General features: G+C 36.3%; 1 protein-coding gene across 14 annotated transcripts in view; it reads right to left on the bottom strand.

The window, feature by feature from the left end:
- Nucleotides 1–12,418, bottom strand: part of LOC121295452 (ecto-NOX disulfide-thiol exchanger 2-like) — a 114,826-nt gene that overhangs the window by 88,146 nt on the left and 14,262 nt on the right. Inside the window, exon 2 of one of the 14 annotated variants that reach the window (XM_041220076.1) lies at nt 5,695–5,795. The exons of the other annotated variants lie outside the window; for them this stretch is intronic. The gene's annotated coding sequence lies outside the window, so the exon portion shown is untranslated. The remainder of the gene's footprint in view (nt 1–5,694; nt 5,796–12,418) is intronic. 14 annotated transcript variants of the gene reach the window in all.

Here is a 12,418-nt window from a genome sequence, read left to right as displayed (position 1 = left end):
AAACATGGAGCGTTTTCACCTCAAGTTTCTTTCTAAGAGCGATAGCCATTTCCATCTTATTTCCTAATGGCCCTAAATTTGTCTCCTAAATACAGGGCATGGACACCTTGAAGAGTTTATATTAGTCAAAGGTAGGATGAACATAGAGACTGAACTTCCCTCTCACCCTGGGTGGTAGCCGAGAGGCAGCGACACTGCTGTCCTACCTGCTGTTAAAAACAAACAGATGACAGCTGGCAGTAAAGTTTAAGTATACCTCCTACATCATTCTAGAGGCTGCTTAGCAACAAGAAAAGAAAGTCACTAAACTGACAAATACTTTATTACACATATCTGGGATTATATTATGCCTGGACGGTTCAGAGATTCTACATGAGCATAAACCACAGTACAAAGGAGAGGCCTGTTATACACTGTGTACTTTATCAGGAAAATACCATCTAACCTTTTTAATAAATAAAACATAATTGAAGGCAGCAGTGCATGGGTGGAATGTATTCTGTTTGTGGATCTGCAAGTGAAATGTGATGCAAGCAATGTCAGGCATATCCTCCTGAGACTTGCTTAATCAACAACTTCTTTCTCTTGTGACTTCTGTAAGCAGCATTTAAAAACATTAACAAAACAAACCCAGAACACTTCATAGACTTTTCTATACATTTGAATAAATGTCAAAATTGCAAGGCGGCCAGAGGTATCCTGGCAGCCCAGCACATGCTCCATTCAAAACATGAGGAACACATTGCCTATGTCAATAGAAACACTTTGACAATAAAGGTCCTTATTCAAAAACACGTGAGTGTTAGTCTAAGTAACATTTGAAGTGGTATAACTAATGAAATACAATTCCAGTAAATCAAACCCCTCATGCATTCCCATTTGTTAGTTAAGTGTGCAGTTTTGAAAGAAGCACATTTAAGCAAACTGTCACTCTCCAAACATTCTCCCCTTCAACACTTTCTTTCCTGTCATTAACCAACCAACTTCTTTCTTTATTAACTTTCCAGCCAGTTTTGACACCAAAGATATTAAGGAGAACTGATACACTGTAGGAGATGTAAAATGCAACATACTACCTTAAAAGTAAGCCAAGCAAACGTACAGCTTTCCTGAACTCTTAAGCACTATGTACATTTACAGACAGGAGTGCCCAAGGGCAGTTACAGTAATACAATTGTATTTTAGAAGGGACATCTATGGGAATTTAAGAGATCATTTCCATGCATACAACTTCATACATATTTTATTATGCTTAATATAGAAGGCTACTGGATACATTAAATGATGCCATTCAGCAGTCTGTATAACCTGCTCATGTTTCATTTACCCTTGGTGATAATTTAAAGGTTGACAAATTGATGACTGTACCTGCATTTTTCTGGCTTACACATTTGTCAGCAGCATGTTGACAGCATCAGTTCCAACATCTGCCACCACTGTGTAAATGCAGTATGTGTCGAAGCTTTGATTACCATAAAGATGCACTCTTGTACTCAACAGATTTGACGCTGAAAGCATATTTCAAACTAACTGGATGTCACACACCAGACTGACTGACAATTTAAACAAGGGAAGTGGGGTACAGGGATGTTCAGGCAGATGTTTGTTCCTCCGACAAAACAAAAAAGAGAGTACCAAGAAATGAGCCACTATGCCAGTAGTACTCAACTCTGGTCCTCGAGATCCACGCTTTTACTCCAAGCAGGTTCTAATGTAGTGAACTGAAACTGCTAAGTGGCAAAAAACCTGATTGGAATTAAGACCAGGACTGGAATGTATCTCGAAGGCCAGAGTTGAGTACCACTGCACTATACCATTCTATCGTCTGCTTCAGCTATGTGTTGAGAATGAAGACTCTACAAAACCAATGAAGGTAAAAATTAGGATGGGACATCTGGGATTTTTTATAGCACAACTTATTTGCCTAATATTCTTAAGTACTTATACTCTTTATGTAACAGTTTCACAGATCTGTGGCAAACATAAAAGATGGTATATCGGATGGTATTTTCAGAAGGATTCAAAATAAACCAGCCTCTCGTGGTCTATAGCACTCAGTGACGCAGCAAGCAAGCTGGCATGTGTCTGGTTCCCAAGAAAACTCTGCTTTTTATTATCAGAATTTAAAAATATGAAAGTAATTTCATTTTTATAAATTGGTCACCGTGATCATCATTTCTCAAGCAGGGCAGCCCAACACCAAATAAGACATTGATAAAGACCTGTCATGGAATTATTTTTAAGTACTTCTATATAAATGTTTGGTCCAGCAACAGTACTGGAAGTCAGGCTCTCATCACTACCACTCACACCTAAAGGTTTAAAGCTCTCAATGCCTTCCTGAATGAATTTAATGCTTTTCTATGAAATTATATGGTGGGCCACTGTGCTAATGGGAGTTCAAAAGGTGGACATCCCTGACTGAGGATACAGTCGAGAGCTGGGCATTGGGAAAATTAGAGGATAGTTATGATGATCATTTATAGGTGGTGGAGGTGAAAATCATAACCCCATTCTTAAATCTCATTACTAGTTGGTTCAAATACAACAAGGAAAATATACTCACTGGAGCTGAAACAGAATGCAGCATTGCAATCTGGGAAATACCAAGTCACTAAATTGCCAAAACCGAGCAGTGCATTACGATTTAAATCAGACAGCTTACCCTACTTGATAAAGGATGCTCTATTCATCTCACTGTATTTCAATCTGTGGCTCTCCTTATAGGGAACCAACAGAGAAGGCAGCCTCATTAGTATAGCACTAACAACTATAAATCACCTTCATGAAAATAACATGCATGCACAACACTCTGTAAATGAGTGTCAGGGCAAAATGAATGATGCTTCATGCTCAATGGGGGCGAATTGCCCATTTGTTGCACTAGTGAGGTTATATATTGATTTTTTCTCTAGCCTGGGTTCCTACTTTGCACAAAAAAGATTTGTCTTTTAAATATGTCCCAAGTCTAGAAAAATGACAACTGAAGAAGAAAAAAAAAAAAGTCACAGCAGGGGATACAATTAACACGCCAAGGTGTTCCAAGGCACAACTGTGCCTTAAACCCTTTAAGAGTATGAATATATTATCACAATCACACCATACATATAAAACATACATATATAATTTAGTTTTATTGTTTCAATGTACAACTGCTGTTTTTCTTTCTTTTCTTTTTTTTCTTTTAAATGTAGTATGATGGCATTTTTTTTTTTTTTTAATTCATATTTAAATATTCTAGGTTTGGACCTTAACATGTACAATTAACTTTTTTAGCCTTGAACAAGCATTTTATATATTTAGTTGATACTTTAAAGCCATTATAAAAAATATGGACCAACACAGATATCCTAGAGCAAAATCAAATACATAAAATGGTAAAGTCTATGGAACCAAACTGAGTTACAACATTATCAATAGCAAATATATGCCACATCAAAGGAATAACACACCTGAGTCTGATCATTCCAACAGATTCTTTCACCTTCCTGAAATCCAATCTCTTAACTCCATTAAAGTCTTCCCCCCCAGTACAAAATGCAGTTTATGAAATATATATTGGTAAATGGGATTTTGATTATCAGAATATTTAAAACCAGATACACACACAAAAAAAAAAAATGTTGCTGCAATAATGGATAATTGTAAAACAGATTTCAAAACATGGAACAGATGCTAAATGTTTTTTGATGTATGCATAAGCATGCTTCTCTTAGAGGCAATATATCTCTGAAGGTTTAGGCAATTGTTCAGAGCGATACTTATGCTCCACCCTAATCCTTCATGCTTAAAATTATTCACATCTCAGTAACATTTCAACCCTCAAAGATGGAGGAGGAGAATACTGTTCAACAGGGAAACAGAAATCCAGGAGCAGATGCTCAGACAGAATATATCAGCTGTCAATTTCTCATTTATTTTCCTGCCGTGGTTCTCACTGAAGTGGAATTAAAAGGTGAGATTCTGTTAGACGCCAAAGCTTAATAAATGTTGGAATCAGCACAGCCAATTGTTGTTGCTGCTGCTATATTACCAGGATCCTGTTGAATATGACATCTCCAGTCTCAAGGGTTCTTATCCTGTAAAAATAAATCTAACTGCAATTGAGAATGTTGTTTTGTTCTTTGGCACAGACAGACCCCCTTCCAGCTAACTGCATCCACACCAGGGTAAGGTTGATACACACAAGACAGATGCATTAAAAATCTTATTAACTTTTGAAAATAATCAGAGTTTTCCTGTGACATCTGGTGATTTCCATGAATTGCAGGGTAATTGTTAAAAAGGTCAGGATTTTTTTTTATTTGGTGGGACAATATTCCTAATTTTGGTTTGCTCCCTCTCCAAAGACACGCAGGGATTACATTTCTGCATATCTGCACAAGGTAGTTATTAACAACTTTCTCATTCCATCATTTATCAGTACATTTTCCCCAGCTTTTGCAGAGAGGAGCATTGGCTTTAAGCAAATCATAAATAATTAATTGTTTGGAGTGGACACAACGAATACTAATACCTATAGCCTCAACATCAAGTCTGATGGCAGTACCTGAGGTCATAAACTTCATCTATGAGATGTGCCTGAAATTTTAAACTACCAGCATGCATCACTGACAGCAAGGTCACTAAGCAACCTGTTTGGGAGTCTGACTACTGTTCGGGCAGGCACGGAACTGGCACCAAGAAAAGGGTCAATTATATTCTACACCTACATTATGCTTCTCCTCCACTCTCAATAAAGTATGCACTAAAGCAGAGATAAAGGATATTAATAACCATAAAAATACTGAGCCAAGAACATTAGATCTCAAATGTGGACTGATGTTAAACAATCTAGGGTGGGGAGACGGCACATACAGCACAAATCAGCTTGTGGTTATGGCTGTTATGGTTTGAATCCTATTATAGACACTCCGACAGGGAGGGGGTAGGGGCTGCCTAGCTACCTCGCTGTAAAAGACAGAACATCAAGAAACTAGTCAGTAACATTTTACAGGTATCACAAAATAAATTTATTGCAAAAAAAAATAAAATAAATAAATGTGAAGAAGTCCACTACAGCAGCTTTTCTGACCTATGACAAAGGCACATGCTTCATTATTTTTAAACATAGCAGTCACGAAGAATAATCAGTGCACCTTAAATCCCAAAAATAGATAGAAGATAGGGAATGTAATTTCCTTCAGCTGGGACTTCAGTTTCAGTTAAGTGCTTTTTATTAAAGCAGACACACCAGTTAAATTAATGTTGGGCCTTAAAACACGTTCCAGGTCAATTTACAAAGCAGGACATAATTCCAGAAAGACATGGCAAACAGAAGATAGATGTGGATGAAACAATATTGGCTGTCGAATACAACTTGTAACTTCAATTCTCACCTCCTAGTTGAAAACCTTTCCTTGTTATTTCTAATATTTCCACTTTTTGCAGTGTTCTCAGTCTTCTACCACTCTCTGCGTTTTCACTCGCATTGACTTTATTCTGATCATCTCCTCCATACTCTTTAAAAAGCTTTGTCAGACAAGTGACGCAGGGACAACAGCTTATTTACTTACTGTAAGGGCTGCACCACAGAAAGAAAACAGCTCTTAAACAACCCCTTTAAAACTATATGCTTTAAAATCAAACATTTATGTATAATAGAGAAAAGAGACAGAACTTTAAAATTCCATGCTATTACTGTGATAACCTCACCCAAGAACCAGCAGCTGTTGTGAAGGTGATCACTCCTCCAGTATCTCCTCTCCCACCCTGGGCTTTCTGCTACTATGTTCGACAGCAGGGTTTGATGGATTCTGCCATATAACAAGCACATGATTTTTTTTATTTTTATATAAACACTACTATCTTTTAAAATACAAGGAACACCAGAAACCCTCATGCTGATTTGCTGACATTAATTAATTGTAATAACTTTCTACAGCCAAGTCAACAGGACAATTTTAGGACAAAACTATTGGTCTGCATTACCTTCCTCCCATTTCTGGTATGAAATGGTCTCCGTACTGTCAGATAAACGGAGTGTAAGTCTGCCTCTATACATAAATCAGTGTGCAAATGACAAGCCCCTGTGTTTGCAAGTATCTGTGTAAAACCATGGCTCAAAGAAGAAGAAGATTAACTAAATACCTAATTTGTATCTCCATTAGGACTTATTATATTCCAATATGAAAATCTTAGTGCGAGTAAATATTATCTAATACTGAATAGCTTGATAGTGTCTTCAAGTCAAGCTCCATACAACTATTGTCATTTGCTGCTTTAGAGTGGAAAAGCTGTATGTTCATTTGTTTTTACTGCCAGACTCTGATGCCCTCAAAAACCTGTGCTGAAGAATGTCGAAACCAAGTTTTACTTAAATCGAAAAATCGCTTCTCTGTGTATATGTAAAAATGTGCGACAGGCACGGAGGTTTCCAAATACCCTAAAATTATTCTATTTGTGCTAACAAAGGTCTCTAACTAGTAGATCTCTAAATACATATTTAAAAAAAAAATACTAATACATTTGAGTCCCACTGTGATTGATCAAAACAGAGTTTGGTTGCATCGCCTTCCTGCCCAGTTTGTGGAATGGAATGTACAGGAAACAAGACAAGTCACTTGCACTAGACAGAAATCAAAGCTGATCTTGCAAATATGCCTCAAATGTTACCTGTCTCCATCCTACTAATACCCATGACAATACATTATTTTGCAAGGCTAGCAGAGAGAGGTATCTGTTTAGCATTACTGGAAAAGAAAACACTGTTGACACACAAACATTGTATGGTTACCTACAGTGGTCAGAACCTAATGTCCAAACAATGATTATTTTAGACGCACAAAACCAACCATATCTCTTATTTCCATCCAGTTAGCAGGTTAGTACCTTTCACAGATAAATGTGGACTTTACAAATTTCAATGCAAAGTTTATTTTAGTAAAGTAGTAGCCACCATTCGCACAAACCAATTCACAGTGACCTAAAAATTGTGTCCCCATAACCAAAAAAGACCATACCAAAAAAACGTAAGTGCGAGCATCAACTAGGAAAATGAATCCCTGATGAGAATTAAAAAAAACAAAACAAAAACACATTAGATTAAATTAGATTAAAATTAGATAATTAGATAATTTACTTAGTCAATAAAACATTGAGTGATGATTAACAAAGGATGTGCACAAAAATAATGCAAAATCCATGCACAGATATTGGATCAATTATCTAAATATTACTTACCTGTAAAGCTTAAGGTTTTAAACAAACTGTCATTAAAAAGAAGAGTTCTAGGTTGTGAGGCTGTACTTGTGGACACTTACAGCACTTACAAAGATGGCACTGGAAAGGATTCAAGAAGGGCAAAAGGGTTGATTATTACCTGACTGCAATCTCTGATTTAACTCTGATTTAAGGTTAACCTTAATGACAGCCTTTAATTGGTAGAACTAATCCCAGAAATATAGTTGAACTAGTACTATTTCAATAGATAGCTCTCATTTGCTGCATTAACAATTTAACAGATTACTTTCCAGGAGTGGGAACTGTCCTTCATTTAAAAGCCCTGATGAAAAAAGAACGCTGACGGAGCACAGAATATGGTACACAAGTGATCCAAATGCATATAAATGAGCTTGTGTATTGAAACATGCTGGATCTTGCTGTATCTGAACACCGTTTTAAAAGGACACAAAGGTCTACATGGGTTTTTACCTATGTCATGCTTGTTTCAATCTGAAACATCTTGTATGTAAAGTCCCAAAACAATAAAATATAATAAAATGACTGCAAAGCCCGTAGCATTATTATTCTGGTAATAACTTCTCGGATAAACCACTGTTATTCCATTATAGCAGCTCCTTCAAACCCTGTCTGCTGAAATCTAGAGTGGGTGATGTCAAGAGGCTAAATCAGAAAAAAGTAATGTATTGAAATCGGTGAGACAAAGTGATGTAGAACAAGCAAAGGGTTTCAGGATAAAATCTCCCAGTAACAGGAAGCGCTCAAGGCCCTATCCTTATAACAAATGGCTTTCTGCACATGATCACATTGCAATCGACAAGACCTAATGGAATGTTCATGCAAGTGAAATGATTTAACCTTTAATCCCTTGCATTTTGGAAAGGCCCCAAAAAGGACATATCATTCTTCTAAAAACTTTGCAATGAACTTTTTTCTTTTTCTTTTGCTTATAAATCAAGCATCATCAACCTTTGTTCTTGTATGAACAAGTATATAATCCGTTAATCTATAATTTACCCAGCATTTCAATAGAACAAGGAATTGCTTTACAGGGCTTTAAAAAAAGATCTTCAAATACTGTAGATGTCATCACCAGTGAAAGGTAATGGGCAAGGGTAGAATACAGAGGTGATTGCTACAGTAACCAGTATGCAGAATTTGGAAGTAGCAATACAGTAATGGTGTTAAAATACAGTACACCCTCGCTAGAATGGCCTTCATTGTAACAAAACTGGCCCCTGAACCCCAATTAACGCTTTTTTTTTTGTTTACGATCATATGAACACACACTGTGAACATCCCAGTCTGTACGTACATGGTGCCACCGCCGCAGTGAAGTCATCTCTTTTGTCTTAATAAAAAGCGCTGCTGTGTAACTATACATCCAAAAAGAAAATCATTTTATGTTGCAACAAAGCTGTAAACTTTATTGATGGAAAAAGGAGTAACGCAGGCATATCTTTGTCGTGAATATAGGTTGTAAAAAAAAAAAAAAAAAAAAAAAAAAAAAACACTTTTAGCTTGTTCAGCAATGATGCGGCAAAAAAAAACTTGAGAATCTGATGAACTTTTCATGTCAAATTTTTCTTGTCGGGATGATTTAGAATAAAAATTTGGGATTCCTGCATGTTGGATTATGATTTGGTGCACTTTGAAACGATTTGTGTGAGATTGATTTTGAATAAATGTTCAGCTTCAATTCGGGATCTGTTTTAATTCTTTAACGAACAGGATCGAGCAAAGGCAGAATACTGCATACATGTGACGAACAGGTATGTGTAATTCTACTTGTATTCACAATCTCGTCTCATTAACTTACTCCAATAGCTTATTGTTCATTTTGATTGTCCTTTCGCAATAATGAATCCCTCGATATAACGAACAAAAGGCTTGGACCCAAACAGGTTCGTTATAGCGAAGATGTACTGCATTCTTCATCAAACTAGTGAGTTTCCCTTAATCATGCCTTAGGAAGCATAAAAGGTTTTAAGAAATAGTGTCTCAAATAAAACTACTTAATATATTCTGCACATGCTAATGAAACAAGTCCTTGTGACCATTAGAACAAGAAACTCATTAGGGGTGTTACTGCAGACTTCACTGGATTATTTTTAAAGCTGCAAATTAAAGAGACATCTTGTACGTTATAGGAACATGCTCCCTGTACAATTAGAGCCTGTATACTGAGATCTTTCTTCTACATTTTACGTATTGATACAACTTTCAAGAATGGAGCGAGAAGTGTCTTGGTAAGGCTGCAGGACAAACATGTGCAGGCAACACGACATAGCATTAAATCTCAACAACACTGACCAAGGGGCTGTTTGAAAGAATGAATGTGGTGTTGATTGTACAGTCACAGAACTTTCAGTATCCGAGTATCTAAAGATAATAAAATATTGCTGTAAATACCAAATACACACGACTATTTCTCTATTTGAAGTGAGGGCTCCAAAATGAGTCCCTTACAATATTACATTTTTACTTTGCCTTTAATCTAGACAGATACATAGGAGGACAATATGTAAATTAATTGGGCATACAACCCAAATATTATTTCATTACAGCACATACATTTATAAAAGAGGTAGAGAATAAGGGCTTTTTCCTAATCGCTTTTGCTTGAGTTTATATGTGGACCTGTAAATGCATTAATTAACAAAATAAATTCACAACCAGGGCATTTATAAGCTTAGAATTTACTATAAAAAAAGATTAATGCATCACTGTGTAAATTTATAAGATTGTTTCAAATCTAATTTCCAAAAAAAGAAACAACTTACATTTCAGAAATGGATTAAAAAATCTCCTAACCATACTCATGATCCAGTGAAAGTGAATTGGCTGAATACTTTCAACTAATTAGCAATGTGCCAGATATGTGCTGGAATAGGCCAGTATGCTAATCAAGGTATTTCTTTCCAATCAAAGCAAGTCACTAATGAATAAACTTTGCACGCAACAATTATTTCCTGGTTTCTCATTCCTGTTTAGCAATGCATCCCCCCCATATCAAATAAAGATTGACTGTAAAACACAAAGTCATCAACTCAGTTTAATTAAGCAGTAAAAAAAAAAAAAAAGTTTGTACAAAGTGAGGGAGAATACACATATAATTAGGAGGAGGAGAACAACATAAAATCTGGAACCTATTTAAAATTAAAACTAAAAACCACTACTGAATTTAATATCCTTTTTGCTTCAAGGGCTAAATCTTAAATTGTGGCAGATGTTCCTACGTCTGACATATGCCGCCAGAAATAGCATTTTACTTCTTAGTTTACCTAAAAGCTAAAGTCCATTCCCAACCCTTCTGACTCGCAGGGCAAGTTGACAGTTTTGTGTTTTGTCGCCACGGTAAATTCATAAAGAAGAGAGTTATTGATTTGGTAGATAATCACTTTTGCATGTGCCTTTGTACAACCAAGACAACCACTTCATCCATTGTGAGCCTGTAAAATGATTAGATGAGCAAGTAGAAGGATTATGTGTTTAAAATGAATGGACAGTTAAAAAGGGCAAGAGTACTACCTATTAACCAAAGTAAAAGAAGCTATATGACAGCATACGACTGACAATAATGTACTTTGATAGAGGAAGGTTAAGTAAAGAATGTTAAAGGGTACATAAGGACCTTTTAATTTTATTGTGTTACATGTTCCCATGTAGTAGTACTGTTTTATTTGTATTTTTTTTTCTCATTTGGGCCATTTTTAAACTTAAATTGCATTCCCTGCCTCAAGATGGCTTCCCATGTACCTGCATGGACCTCTCAGAACTACATTTCCCATCATCCTCCTGCTGACTTGTAACTTAGATGGATTTACCAGTAAGCAGAAGGATAATGGGATTCCGTGTGGTCCATGTGGGTACATGGGAAGCTATCTTGAGGCAGGGAATGCAATTTATAAACATTTTAAAAAGTGGTCAAAATGGAAAAAAAAAAAAAAATAATAATAATTAAACACACACCTTACGTAAATAGTTGTAGCAGCACATGGGAATATGTAACAATAAAATAAAAAGGTCCTTATGTACCCTTTAAAGACCACTTTACAGTAACTCTCCAAGCCAAATACATTGTTTAAAAGCTACAGTGCATAAGATATTTAGAAAATGGGTTCGATTACTGAATCTCAAACACAAAAGGAGAACCGTAAATAAGTAAAAGATAAACAAAACCTGATACTGTAGTAGGCAAATACATTCTCTGGTTAGAGGGCCTGGAGATTCAAACCTTTTAAATAAGATGGCAGACAGCAGGATATAGACCTACATCTACTTGATATGCAGGCTGTATTTGGAGGTGAGAGCTGCAGCACTGTGCAATTGAAGAGCTGGTTGCCTTTGTACTTTACATTTTGGTCAATACAGAAGGGAACCAGATTTTCACTGGTATCAAAGAAAATACCTGCACTAATAGAGCAGCATGAAATAAATGCAGATTGATTTTAGCAGAACTAAACAGGGCCAGCAACCCCTTATTCCCTATGCTATCAACCTTATGCAGTAAATGTCAAAAGAATGGGCTCTCAGGAACACAGGCACTCTGTTCAAAGTAAAAAAGAGGGGGGTGAAAGTCACACTGGGACTAGAGATATACACTCTCTCCCACAGCTCTTGTGGAGGCTATTAGATGGGTGACAATAATAAATAAGCTCAAAGAAACGATATGGAGATGCTTTCTGAGCTGGGAATACTGCTGTGCTTATAAGCCCTTGAGTGGAACGAGGAATGAAGCAACGAAGTTAGTTGCTAATTATTGAAAAAATGTAATTTGCCCTTAAGAAGTCAGCACACTTTGCAAAGCGATTTATTAAAAAAAAAAAACACATAAAACTTACTGTTTCAGAGATTAAAAACATAATTTATTTTCATTTTCCTGCTGGTTCACGCAATATATTGGAAAAATTCCCCAGAGGAGGCATTTCAGTGTTTGTCGAGATAATCCAACAACTATGTAAATCCCCAGTTCTTCCAATGGACTCCAACTGTTCTGAAGGCCAAAGTTATCAACACTTCCCCTGTTCTGTCGACATGCATAGAATATATCATTAACAAGATTGTCTTTTATCCACACCTTTAAGAAGCTCTTCCAATAGTGCAGTAAACAAATGCCAGCCTAGTTGAGCACTGATGCTTTTCTACACCTTTTTTGACAAGATACAGCAATAGTTTTTGGTTGTCAAGAAATGTA

The sequence above is a fragment of the Polyodon spathula genome, chromosome 20 (assembly GCF_017654505.1).
Source record: "Polyodon spathula isolate WHYD16114869_AA chromosome 20, ASM1765450v1, whole genome shotgun sequence".
In the NCBI taxonomy this organism is placed as follows: Eukaryota; Metazoa; Chordata; class Actinopteri; order Acipenseriformes; family Polyodontidae; genus Polyodon; species Polyodon spathula.
This window is presented reverse-complemented; position numbering and strand designations above follow the sequence as displayed.